We start from the raw sequence: 13,250 nt of genomic DNA, 5'->3' as shown, positions 1-13,250 counted from the left end.
TTCTTGAAAATTTGTCGCATTTATATTTGTGAGTATTGCTTGCCCCAAATTCATTACATTCCCTTGTTCTGGCACTCCTGCTTGCTGGATGTTGTGTTTTCTCTCCGTGCTTTGTTCTGAGTGAGTTCCTCAGAACTCTCTTCCAATATATTAATTTTCTCTTTGTATTTAGTGTAGAATTTATTCCACCCAGTAAGTGTTTTTTATTTCTAGGACTTCTGGGTTGTTTTTTTTTTTTTTTATATCTGCCTCTTCTTGTTTTATATTTGCCTCTTTTTGATACATAATTTCTTTAATTGTTTTTAATGAAGTCATGCCTTCCTTTATCTCCTTGAATATTTTAGATATCAATAAAGTCTTTGGCTGACAGAGCTATAAAATTAATGTCCTCTGGAGTAAATATATGTTTCAATTTGATTTTGATGGCTGGCTTATAATTTTGTTTTTTAGGCTTATTATTTCCCCCCAGCTCTATGGAAGTGCAGTTGACAAATAAAATTGTAAGATATTTAAGGCGTATGATGTGATGATTTGATATATGCATACATTGTAACAGGAATTCCCCCATCAAGATTTTGAGTAAAGGTTCTTAATTTTGGTCCTTTGTTGTTACTGCTGCTGTTTCTCTCTCTGTACTTCCTTCTTCCTGTCTCGCAGACCCCTTGTACCCAGTAGATACCAACCTCCCAGCTACTGCTTTCTGCCGCCAGCCCCAGAGATCAGCTCCGCATAGATGTCATTGGGGTCAAAATCTGTCTTTTTGGTTTTCTCTTATAATTTTAGCCATTGTTGCTGTGGTCCCTGGAGCACAGGGTGATCAGAACGTGCGCTTTCTGTGTCATTGTGATGAGCTAGCTCATGTGGTTTAAACATTTTGCTCTATTTGCACCAGGTAGATGACTTGATGAGAAACAATTAGAAAAATAAAAGTAGTGGCTCAGATATTTCCAGTTTCCTGATATTGCCAACATTGAGAGAATTAATTCTGATTGGTGAAATGAACCAACGGGTTGGGCTTACACATCTTAGGCCAGGTGTACCTTCTCTCAGAATTTGTTTTACCGCCACTACCAAGATGACCACCGGCTCAGGTGGAAGTGTCTCTTGTCTTGGCTGCTTGTTGGCAGGTTGACTTCCTCCAGATCATTTTCTATTTTGGAGTGAAGTGGATATTGGGCTGTCCTGATTTACTTCACTGGAGATTGTAGGTGTGCAAGCACTTTGAAAAACATTTGGAAGTCCACTGCTGCAGTGAATGGTGTTATTATTAATACTCCTTGGCAGTGCTCGTTGGAGAAGATAGTGCGGTATGGCCCAAGAGAAGGGTTTTAGAAGCAGGTGGATCTGAGTTCTGATTCTGGTTCCACACTTATTAGCTGTGTGATCCTCGTGGGTAAATCAGTTAACCAGACTCTCCTTCCTTAAATGAGATAAGCAGCAGCTGTCATTACTGTGCCCCCTTTTACTTTGCTCCATTAGCTTGGGATGGGAGGTCAACTTCTTGGTTTCCTGTCCTTTGGAAACTTCAGTAGTGCCAAGCTCCGTCCTGGAGTTAAGGGAGAGGATTAAAGAAGCCCAGGGCACTTTGCCCTTTATCATCCCCCCAAGTGGTTTTTCCTTCCAGAGCAGCATCTGTATGAAACTTTTCTCATCCCTGAGGAAACCAACCGATTGCCTTTCATTATTTTCTGATTTCTTGGGTACCAGACCTAGAAAGTGGTTCAGAGGGTCAGGTCCAAGTGGCTCTAGGAGGTAGAGGGACAGACCAGCCTCGGGTCTTTCCCACCCTAGCACCCCTGCCTTCCCTGCCCACCATCTGCAAGTTCCCCAAAGGCAGGTGCTTGTGATGAGCACACCCATAGTGCCGGCGCTTTGTGGGGTTCTCTTCTGCGATCATTCACAAGGGCTGCACCAGGAAGGAATGCATCTGGACCGCAGAACCTCCAAGGCAACAGAGTTCAGACGTGGTGTGGAAGCAGGAACGTCATTCCTGCCTGACTGAAAGGTGACTAGTTTATATGTAAGAATCTGGACTGGGACACAAGGGACCTGAACGGGGAGCTCCATAGACTTGGCCTGGTTTTAGTTTCCTTACCCCTGATATGGGGGGTCGCAGTTGCCAATGGCTAAAAGTCCATTTGGAAGGAATGGCACCTTTTGTTGCTCAGGCTGTGCCTGTCCCAGGGAAGGGAACTTGTTGTCGCTCAAGGTTAGGGGTAGCTCCTTAAAGGGTCTTGGGGCGGGGTCCTCAGGATGATACTGCAGTCCTCCCTGACTCTCGTTTCTTCTTTACAGTGCCTTCTTCAGTTCCTTCTTGGGGCATTTGCTAAGAATCTGACCAGTACCAGTTCCTTTCTGATCTTACTTGCTCTAAAGTGAAGACACTGACGAGGCAACCAGGATCAGTGCACCCTCCTCTTCTGGCTCCCTATGTGAGTAAAGGGTGCTGGTGCAGGAAGCTGGGGTAGTTCTGTTAAAATCACGGCTTTGATGCTGAATTTTGACAAATACTAAAAGTGACCAGAAAAGGGGGAAGGGGATCCCAACCCAAGCCTGGAGGCTTTTGAGTGGTTCGAAAAATCATTGTATGAAGCTGTAATAAACATCAATCTGCAGGTATGTTATAATTTTCTGTTTTAAGAGAACGTGGAATAGCTGTAACTGCTTTTGTATTGGAGCAGGGAAGCTGTACCCGAACCTGAAGATCTTTCATCTGTCGTCCCTTAATACATACAAGTACGTCGCAGTCTTGAGGAAGCACAATTAAAAAGGGGGTAATCCTTTCTTCAAGCCCTCAGGTTTAATTTTCATGATTACGGTAGATTAGGAGTCATTCTGAGTCTTGGTCTCCAGGAGAGACAGCACCTTCTCTCCAGTCCTTTCAACAGTTGTTTATGGCAGTTTCAGCCTCTTTCTGCCTCTCGGAACCTCTTTATTTTTAAAGCAAGGCAGACAAGGCCGAAAATTATTCCATTAAAGAGGGGCAATTTTTGTAATGGGACTTAGAGTGCTTTGCAGAAGTGCAGGCAAGTTTCTTCAATATCCTGAGCATTATTCGCTCATTTAGTTAAATGATGTTTCTAATTCCCTGGTAATTACGTGTAATGAGGCACTTTTTCTCTTCTTGATGAGACTTTAGCCTAATATGAGATGGCGTATTTTTTCTTTTTTTTTTTTTTCCATGGGGATAATTACCCCTTCCCGGGAAAAGCAGGGTTTGTTGTGCAGAATATAGCAAATTATTTTATTTCCTGCCATCTTGACTGCCAGTAAATTATAAAATTAAGTTTCAGTGGCGCATTAGCACCATTTTGGAAAAAGCTCAAGACTATTTTTCTTTTTCTTTTCTTTTCTTTCTTTCTCCCCCCGCTTTTTTTTTAAATTCATGTACCACTGTCCTCTCGGACTGTAGAGGCTATTATTCATAGAATAGATGTTTTTCTGCCAATTCCTAGTATTCAGATGTATTGAAGCCGCAACATAGGTTTAATTTTTCTGGCTGGTATCCAATGTAGAATGTTCTTGTAAGCGTCTTTGTGTTCGGGTAATTATCATCACAAAGTTAAGTAATATGTCCCCTCTTTCCTCTGCTCTCCCCTCACTCCTTTGGATGGCAAATTACCTTTTTTTGTGTGCAGTGCTTCAATTAGATGCAAAGCAACTAAATTTGAATCACATGAAGGTGGTGACACCAACTATTCAAAGGCAAGAAATTCAGAGTTAATACAGTCACTCTACTTAACTCTTCCTGTTGTTAAAAAGCAACTTTGAAGAGAGGAAAAATATGGAGGGAGCATCATTAATTAAGTACAGTGTCATGTTGAACTCTGGTTTCCCGGATTCAATGATTTTTGACTAATTTTAAGAAAAGTGTGTGTGCGTGTATGTGTGTGTATTTGTGTGCGTGTGTGTCTGCTGCTTTTTTGGTTTTTGTTTCTGAAGGAGAAACATTTCTTAGGAAGCAGCGGTAGAATGGGATGGAAGGAGAAAAAGAGAGCTAGGGTTGGGAGTCAGGGGGCTTGAGTTTTAGGGCAGACCCTGTCTACCTCTACGTAGCTGTGCGGTTTGGGCAAGACAATCTCTTTGAGCCCCAGTCCCCTCCTCTGGAAAGTGCATGGGTTCCAGCGGATGATCTCCAAGTGTTTGGGAACTGAAAAGGTCTTCAGATTAATTGGTGAAAGGATCATGTGCTAGGGTCATTCCAAAGCAGCCTAGATTGGAGGGTGTGTACACGCGTGTGCACGTGCATGTATGTGTGTGCGTGTGCATGTATGTGTGTGCGCGCGTGTGTGCGTGCGTGTGTGTGTGTGTGTGTGTGTGTGTGTGTGGTGACTCTCTTCTGCTCCACCACCATACCTTGATAAGGAGCCTGGTTCCCAGTGGCCTGGAAGTTCCTGTCTGGTGTGTGTTAGTTCAGCTGTGGTGCTGGAAGGCAGAAGGGTGCTGTACGTCCACACAGGACAAGTTTTTCACCTGCCAGTGAACCCAGGATCCTTTAGCCCAGCATTGTTTCCCTTCAGCAGGAATGTGTCTCTGTGGCTTTTGACCGATGTCCCAATATTTCCCTCTTCTTGAGGGTGACCAAAGACTCTTTTCTGTTTGTTTGCATGTCTGAAATCAACAGCAGTGTACAGAGAACAATACTATCTTTTCCAGATAAATGGAAGGAGTCTGCTTGATGTGGGCTGACTTCTGCATGTTTGGGGAATGGGGGTGGTTACCAGAATGATGAGTCTTTCTTGCTGGTATAATCAGCCTGCAATAAAAACCTCCCATCTGGAGTTTTTACTTTAAGAAACTGCTGTTTGGGGTAATTCTGTTTTAGGATATTTGTGTTGCTTACTTCACTTTTCCCCTTGGGATCACTGGGGAGGCTCACGTGCTGCTTCCTGGTGGGTCCTCCTCAAACAACAGCTCCAGGCATGTCCTTTTGTAGCTTAGTACCCACAGGAGCTCCCTGTTGACCACGGGACAGTGTAAACTCCGTATCCCAGCATGAACCAGACTGTGGGTCCTGGTGTCAGACCCAGCATGAACCAGACTGTGGGTCCTGGTGTCAGACGGACAAAGGTCTGAGTTCTCGATCTAGCACATTTACAAGCTCTGTGATCTTGGTTAAGTTGCTTAACTTCTCTGAGTCTCAGTTCCCTCATCTGTATAATGGGTATCATAGTAATACCTCATAGGATAAAATGAGACAGCATGTGTAAAGCCCTTAGCACAGAGCCTGGGATTTAACTGCTTAGCTATGTGAGCTGCTATTATTGATGTTATTATTAAAATCTCATCTTGTACTGTTGGCTTAGATGTTTAGATGTTTTAGATGTTTGAATGCTACATTTCAGCCACTATTCCCTAACCCAAGCTCTCCAGTCCTTGTGCCTCTATTTATATGGGTTCCTCTGCCTAGCATCCTTTCCTTTCTTGCTTCCTGTGCCATGAACTCACTCAGACTCTAGTTGGCATATTCATCAGATACTCACGGAGCACCCAGTACTTGCTGGTCCCACTTGCCTGTGGTGGCTAATCTCAGACATGCCTTTGCTGACGGCCCTGGTGGGAGGGGGGCCCTGTCTCTGTCACTTCCCTGACTCAGTGCTAGTACGGTGGCTCTACGTGAGTGGGGACTAAAGTGAATGGAATCACTTTGGGAATCCCAACACCTCCCCCAGGCCTGTTTGGACATGCACTGTCTTGCCAGGGGAGTTCCGTTTTCTGAACTCCCTTGGCACCCAGCTCCCTATGATGGTTCTTGGTCCTCACTGCTTGTCCCATGGCTGTGTGCATGGCAAAATGACCGAACACAGGCTTCCAGCCCAGGCTTCCCACTTAGCAGCACATGGCCTTGGGTGAGTCACAGAGGCTTCCTGCATGCCGTCAGTTTCTCACACTTGATGTGACAACACCTGTCACTGAGCATCAGCGTAAGGATGAAGTGGGGCAGGTAAGCACTTAGCTCAGTGCACGGCACGCAAAAATACCTCAGTGAGGGCAGCTGCTATGGCTGTCATTATAACTGCAAGAGAGGTTCTCAGGCCTGGCTGCTACCCATCACGTGGACAGCTCTTAAACATAGATTTCTGGGCCCTCCTTGACCTCCTGAATCAGAGCTGCCGAGATGGATTCTGGGAATGTGTTTGCCTTGTGTTTATGGTATGGCTCTGGAGCTCAACCCGGGAGATTGCATGGGGCATGCTTCTGGCACTGAGAAGTGCCTGTGTTCCGTGGGGTCCAATACCCCTGTGTTGTATTATGAAGTGCACCCTGTACTGGGTTGGATAGGTCCCCACAAAATTTATGCCCACCCACAACCCGTGAATGTGATGGTGTTTGGAAATAAGGTCTTTGCAGATGTAGTCAAGTTAAGATGTGGCCCTAGTGGGTGGGGGTGGGCTCTAAATCCAGTGTAACTGGCATCCTTGTAAGAAGAAGGACATCTGGACACAGAGACACACACAGAGGGAAGCCGGAAGCAGAGATCTGATTGATGCAGCCACAAGCCAAGGAACGCCTGGGGCCACCAGAAGCTGGAAGAAGCAAGGATCGTCCCCAGAGGCTTTGGAAGAAGCACAGCCCTACCAACACTTTGATTTTGGCCTTCAACTTCTGGCCTCCAGGACTGTGTAACAGTTTATTCTCCTCAGAATAAATTTCTGTTGTTTGAAGCCATCAAGTTTGTGGTAATTTGTTATAGCAGCAATAGGGAACTAATACAGACTCTACATCACATTTTGATAGTCCTGCAATTAGGCAGAAACTCTGCTGATGAAGCCTATTTGTGATTAGTTTGACATGTTTCTGGCATTTATAGACATCTATACACATCTTAGAAAAGAATTTCCCCCTTAGGGGAAAATGGTCTTGATACATTTTAGTTTTTAAAATTTTATTTTTTATTTGTTTCAGCCTTATTGAGATAGAATTGACATGTAACACTGTGTAAGTTTAAGGTATACAACATATTGATTTGATGCACTTATATAGTGTGAAAGACTTCCCACCATAGCTCTAGCCAACACCTCCATGACCTCACAGAATTACCATTTCTTGTTTGTGGTGAAAATATTTAAATTCTACTCTTGTAGCAACTTTCAAGTATATAACACAGTATTAACCATAATTGCCACCCAGTACATTAGATCCCCAAAACTTGCTCATCTTAAACTCAAAGTTTGGATCCTTGACCAACATCTCTCCGTTTTCCCCACACTCGGACTCTGGTAACCACCATTCTGCTGTTTCTATGAGTTTGGCTTTCTTAGATTCCACATATAGGCGAGATCATGCAGTATTTGTCTTTCTCTGACTTATTTGCCTGAATATAATGCCCTCAAGCTCCTTCCATGTTGTTGCAAATGGCAGGGTTTCCTTCTTTCTCATGGCTGAATAATATTCCAATGTATATTTGCACCACATCTTTATCCATTCATCAGTGATGGACACTGAGGTTGTTTCCATGACTTGGCTATTGTGAGTAATGCTGCGGGGAACCTGGAGCTGCAGAAGTCTCTTTGAGATGCTGATTGCATTTCCTTTGGATCCGAGACTGGAAGTAGGATTGCTGTACCATGTGGTAGTCCTCTTTCTAACTTGCTGGGGAAGCTCCATCTGATTTCCAGAGTGGCTGCACCAGTTTGCATTCCCACTAGCAGGGCACAGAGTCCCCTTTTCTTCATGTCCTCACCGACACTTGTTTTCTCTTGTCTTTTTGACGACGGCCATTCTAAGGGGTGTGAAGTGATACCTCATTGTGCTTTTGATTTCCATTTCCCTCACGAATAGTGATGTTAAGCACCTTCCTGTGTATCTCTTGGCATCTCTACTGAGACACATTTTTAAACGGATGGAGGGCATGAGATGCCTTTTGGTCATGTGGGACTGGCCAAATCTCAGGGTTCATGTCTGCTCAGCCCGGTATGAGCATCCCTAGGGAAGAAGCCAGCATCTGGCCTGGCCAGATGCAGGAACCTCGGGGATGTTCAATGGCCATCTCAGGGGAGATGAGGTCAGTAGGGCAGGTTCCTGGCCTTGTGTAGCCTCAGTTTTTCCACCTATAAAATGGAACTGCCAACACACTAAATTGTGAGTGAGTGAGCATCAAATGAAATCAGGATGGTGTGATTTAACTCTGCTGTGCTGGGCCGTGTAGATAGTTTTCATTGCTCTTATTTCTTTTTTTGTTTTGTTTTTGTTTTTTTTTGCTCTTATTTCTATTTTACTTTGGTGAGCCGACTCACCATGTTTTGAAACATACATGGAGACAAAATTGGTGTTGCAATCTCAAGCTACAATTCTGGAGCCTTTATTAAAGGAGAAGGAATTTTTTTCATTTGTAAGAATGAAAAACGGTAGAGGAGGCCTATGTGGCACTGAGTTCAAGACAGAGAGCAACTGGCCACTGGTGATGGAAGATTCTGGAAGATTCTGTAACCTATGCCTGAGTTCTTGTTCACCACGGTCTCCCTATTCACTGAAACATCTTCCCCAGGGTTCAGGTGCCCTCCTGTCGCTCCTCAGGTGGCCAGAGGTGGGGGCTGAGGGAGCAGGTAAAAATGGAGAGGGCTGGAAAGTTCTTCTTAGCATAGGAATCAACACAGATTTGAATATTCAGTCCTAAGGGTTATAAATAATGTGAGTTTTCATTGATGTGTAAGCAGAGCTACATTTAGTACAATAATTAGTTATTTGATTACTTTTGTTTTAGCCTGAAGTAGAGGACAATTGACAAATGTGAATACCTCTGAGACTGATGGGGCCCAGTAAACTAACTTTATTTATTACAAAATGTAATTTTATTAATATGAATTGACAGTAATTAATTTCCTAGTGTTGATGTTGTTAATAATTGCATGTAATTTATGAAATATTTATGCTAGAGCAGAGTAAAATAATGCATAGGTCCTCTGGCTTATTTGTTAAAAAGTCTGAATATTTCAACAAAGATTTCTAATCCAGTACATTCATATCATGGTGTTTTGAAATCCCACAAAATAACAAAAAATACATCTTAATTGCATTGTGCCTTCACGTTCCTTAGTTTAGCAGTTCTTAACTTGACACTTTCAGGAATACTGAAGCCTAGACTTTAGGGTCCATGAAATTCCCTGAAGTTAAACAGGACGATTCAATTTTTGCAAGCCTCCTCCCAAATATTACCACTGCATCATCTAATTTAATCTTCATAAAAGTTTTAAAAATGGTTATTTTATTCCCATTTTGCAAATAAGGCTCAGAGAGAAATCTTGGCTCTAAGTCGCATGCAAGTTGGAAGTGACACAGGCAAGCCTCAGCCCTGGGTCCTCTGGTTCACAAATCCAGGACGCACGGAGTGAAATCTCATTTTGCTTTTATTCCAATTTTTTTTTTTTCTGAATGAAAGTATGGACTGTTTCCCCCTCCTAATTCAGTTTGGGCCTCTTGTTCCTAGAAAAGGATTGTAATTGGAGAGAATCACAATTGAATTGAGCTAATGTGATCAGCGACAAGGGGGCTGGAGTCTGTGACCCGGCTCTGTCGAGGCCTTCAGTCACTGTCTCGCTTCAGAGGATCCCTCCCCGTTCTGGAGGCTGCAGGCAGCAGGCCGGAGGGCGGCTGTGTTCAGGAGGCTGGAGAGGCAGCTGTGGATGCTGGAACATGCCCCCAGCAGTCCTGGCTCAGTCCCTAAGTCCCAGGGCTGACTTCACTGGGGACATGACCTGCTCCCACTCTGAGAAGGGGCCTGAGTTTGGTTTTGTGTTCTGTTGTCACCATCTTGAAATTCTTAATAACTTTTGAACAAGTGACTGCGAAGTTTCATTTTGCACTGGCCCTGAAAATTATGTAGCTGGTTCTGCACTCCCTCTGGAAATCTGAGGCAATTATTTTGCCTCTTGGAGCCTCAGCTTGTCATCTGTGAAATGGGGATAAGACAAGATTCTTGAGAGGGTTAAATGAGAGCATGCCCATGAATGCCTTATATGTTCTAAAGCCCAAGGCCAATGCCAGGGATTTGTATTAGAGATAATCTTCTCCAGCATCTGCATCTTCCAGCTCTCACTGGAGTGAGCAAGAGTTGGAGCTTCTCCAGAAAGAGGCAGCAGAGAGACAGAATTTAATCTAGGTTCTTTCTGAGCCCCTCTGAGCCTGTGTCCCGGGTTAGAGATGTCAGGCAATTAAAAACCCAACAAAAACCATAGATAATTCAGGATGATATGTTTGCCCCCCATTCTCAGCCGGGCAGCCTCAGAGGCCAGCTCTAGAGCCAGACTGACACAGGAAAGGTTAGGGTTCAAGATGCCATCCCTTATGGTCCATGTATTTCTACCTTTCGGGCACATGCCCGACTCATTTGAGAAGAAAAGAAAAATGCTTTTTGCACCAAGTTTCCAACTCACAAATCATTTTTCTAGCTGTGACCTCAGACACATTTTCATCTCTGAACTCCGTTTTCTCGTTTGTACACTGATCATAATAATTCCTGTTACCTCCTGAGGCTTTCAGGGATATCAGACAAGAAAATGCAGGTAGAGCTCCTAACACAGTGCTCGGCCCACAGGAAGCCCTCAGTAAGAATGAGCTTTTCTTGGTCGTCTTCTTCTGATGATTGTTGATTAATCAAATCTGTGTGGCTAAGAGATGCTCAACTCTCTTTGACGGGATCGATGAAGGGTTAAATTGAGGGCTGGGGAGCTATTCTAAGCCTGCCAAGCCCTTCTGCTGGCCCTCCTCCCCCATTCTCTGCCTCTGTTGATCCTCCAGGAGTAGGCCAGGAGACTTGTCACCTCTACGGCCTCCAAGCCCCCAAACCTGGGGAGAGTTTGCAGGTGGGAGCTGCGCTACCACACTGCAGGGTCCTTCTTCCCTGAACCTTGATTTTGACCCTCAGACAGCGTCTTAGTGATCTCGCTGCATTAGATTGTGATTTAAGTGTCTGTACCCAGAATCTGCATGAAGATGAGCTGCTTATGGAGACAGAACACTTCATTCCATGCTGCCTCCCACACACCTTATCTGTGCCTAGCTCAGTGCGGGGCCAGTCCTGCCTGAAGCTGATTCCCAATGAATACCTGGTGAATTGACAATGAAACCAAACCTTGAAAGGAAAGGACCCTCTAATTATAGAGAGCACTTTTTTTTCTTTTTTTACCATTTTAACCATTTTTAGGTGTACAATTCAGTGGCATTAAGCATCCATCACCAGTGTCCATTTCCAGAACTTTTTCATCATCCTATACTGAAACTATACTCGTTAAACAGTAACTCCCTAGTCCTTCGCCAGCCCCTGGCAACCACCATTATCCTTCCTGTCTATGAATTTGCTGATTTTAGGTATGGCTTATATAGGGGAATCCCACAACATTTGCCCTTTGTATCTGGCTGCTTTCACTTAGTATGTTTTCAAGTTTCATCCATACTATAGCAGGTATCAGAGATTCATTCCTTTTTTTTTTTTTAAGGATTTATTTATTTATTTGAGAGAGAGAGTGTGTGAGCTGGGGGGGGGGGGTTGGTGGGCAGAGGGAGAGAGAGGGGATCCCAAGCAGACTCTGTGTTGATCACAGAGCCAGACTTGGGGCTCAATCTCATGACCCCAAGACCATGGCCTGAGCCAAACTCAAGAGTTGGGTGCTTAACCAACTGAGCCACCCAGGTGCCCCTCCTTTTTATGGCTGAATAATATTCCACTGTATGGATAGACCACCATTTGGTTTATCCATTCATCAGTCAATGGACAGATGGGGTTGTTTGGGTTGTGTCCACCTTTGGCTGTTGTGAATGGTGCTGTCAAAAACATGTATAAGTATCTGAGTACCTACTTTCAATTCTTTTGGATATATACCTAGGGGTGGAATTGCTGGATCATATGATAATTCTATGTTTAACTTTTTGAGGGACCACAAAACTGTTTCCCACAGTAGCTGCAGGCTTTTCCATCCCCACCAGCCATGTCTGAGGGCTCCCTTTCTCTACATCCTTGCCAACACTTGTTATTTTAGATAGCACTTTTAAGCACTAGGTAAATAATCACATTCTTCCCATAAATACACAGGCAACTTGGCTTACAGTAGACTTTCATTCTAAGCTGGGCAGCAGGAAAGGAGAGGGCCTAGGAGAGACACGGCCATTTACCTCTGCTCCACAACGCTGACGACAGCCCTGCTCTTTAGTAAATGGTCGGGAAGTCTCTGGCTGAAGCTGCTGGGTGCTCACGTTCCAGTGACAAGAGCATTAGGAAAATGGAGGGCATAATGTAGGTGAAGGTGGTGGCCTTCAGATGCGATTCTTGGTTAATTCTGACCGAAGAATGGAATACAAGTTTGTCTCCGTGTGACCCGCTGCAACAAGTCATGAACTGTTGTCTGGGCAGCGCTGTGGGCAGGGTGTGGAGGCCGGGGCTCCCCAGCCAGCAGGATGAGTACCCCGAGTGCTGTATGCTGAGGGGCCAGGCTTTTGAGATTTGCAACAAATTGTTTTAGCCATCCACAAAACTCACAAGGACACAGAGCCATCAACTCTGCTGCCTGCCCTTCAAATGGGGCCCTGGTGGATGCCAGTTGGGGGCTGCCGTGTGGAAGTGGTGGCCTGGGGTTCCAGAAGATAGTGCCCCAGTGCACCCTGTGCAGCAGGGTGACTCAGCTGAAGGCAAACAGCCTAGAGGGAGCGTGAGGGTTCCAGTTTCTCAGTGCAGAGAGCCCCTCTGGGTCTGCTAGAGAGTCTGAGCTGTCTCAAGGCAGTGACCAAGGCATAAGGAAGGGACCAGCCTTCATTGGTGTAGCTGGCTGCCTTCCCTTGGTGGGGCTGAGGCCAGCAGGAGCCTCCCCATGCTGCAGCATCTGTCTGCGGGTCAGGACAGCTGCAGGTCGCTGCTGATCTCTGGCACAGGATTGACATGCAGGGACGGGGGTTGGGCCCTTAAGTAAAGGTAGATGGAAAGAGGCAGAGACAGAGCGTGTGTCAATGACCAGTATTTCCCTAATGCTCTGGGCTCAGTGCCGGGGTAGGGGTGGTAGGCAGAGAACCACCACCTTGCCTTCTTGGGCTCTTGCCCTCCTGGTCTCTCCCTTGGGCAATGAGTGGTGTCTGTCATTTATTGAGTGCTTTCTGGGTGTAAGGCACTAGGCCATGCACTTGACAGACCCCTTCCCACCCACCCTGTGGTGGGGATTCCCAGCTTCACTTTACAGTGTGGCTTGAACTGTGACTCTGACATGTCCCGGTTGAGTGACCTTGGGCAAGTAAGTTCACCTCTCTGAGCCTCAGTTTCTTCATCT

The 13,250-nt window shown here is 45.2% G+C and overlaps 1 long non-coding RNA gene across 1 annotated transcript; it reads left to right on the top strand.

Moving 5' to 3' along the window:
- Positions 1–226: 226 nt before the first annotated feature.
- On the top strand, positions 227–6,665 carry LOC148162132 (uncharacterized). The gene is made up of 2 exons (XR_015767101.1): positions 227–2,005; positions 2,296–6,665. It is a non-coding gene; the product is annotated as an uncharacterized LOC148162132 (long non-coding RNA).
- The last annotated feature ends 6,585 nt before the right edge of the window (positions 6,666–13,250 follow it).

Source organism: Eumetopias jubatus, unplaced genomic scaffold, assembly GCF_037043125.1.
Source record: "Eumetopias jubatus isolate StellerSeaLion01/CBP00866 unplaced genomic scaffold, mEumJub1_p1.0 scaffold_17, whole genome shotgun sequence".
Lineage (NCBI taxonomy): Eukaryota > Metazoa > Chordata > Mammalia > Carnivora > Otariidae > Eumetopias > Eumetopias jubatus.
This window is presented reverse-complemented; position numbering and strand designations above follow the sequence as displayed.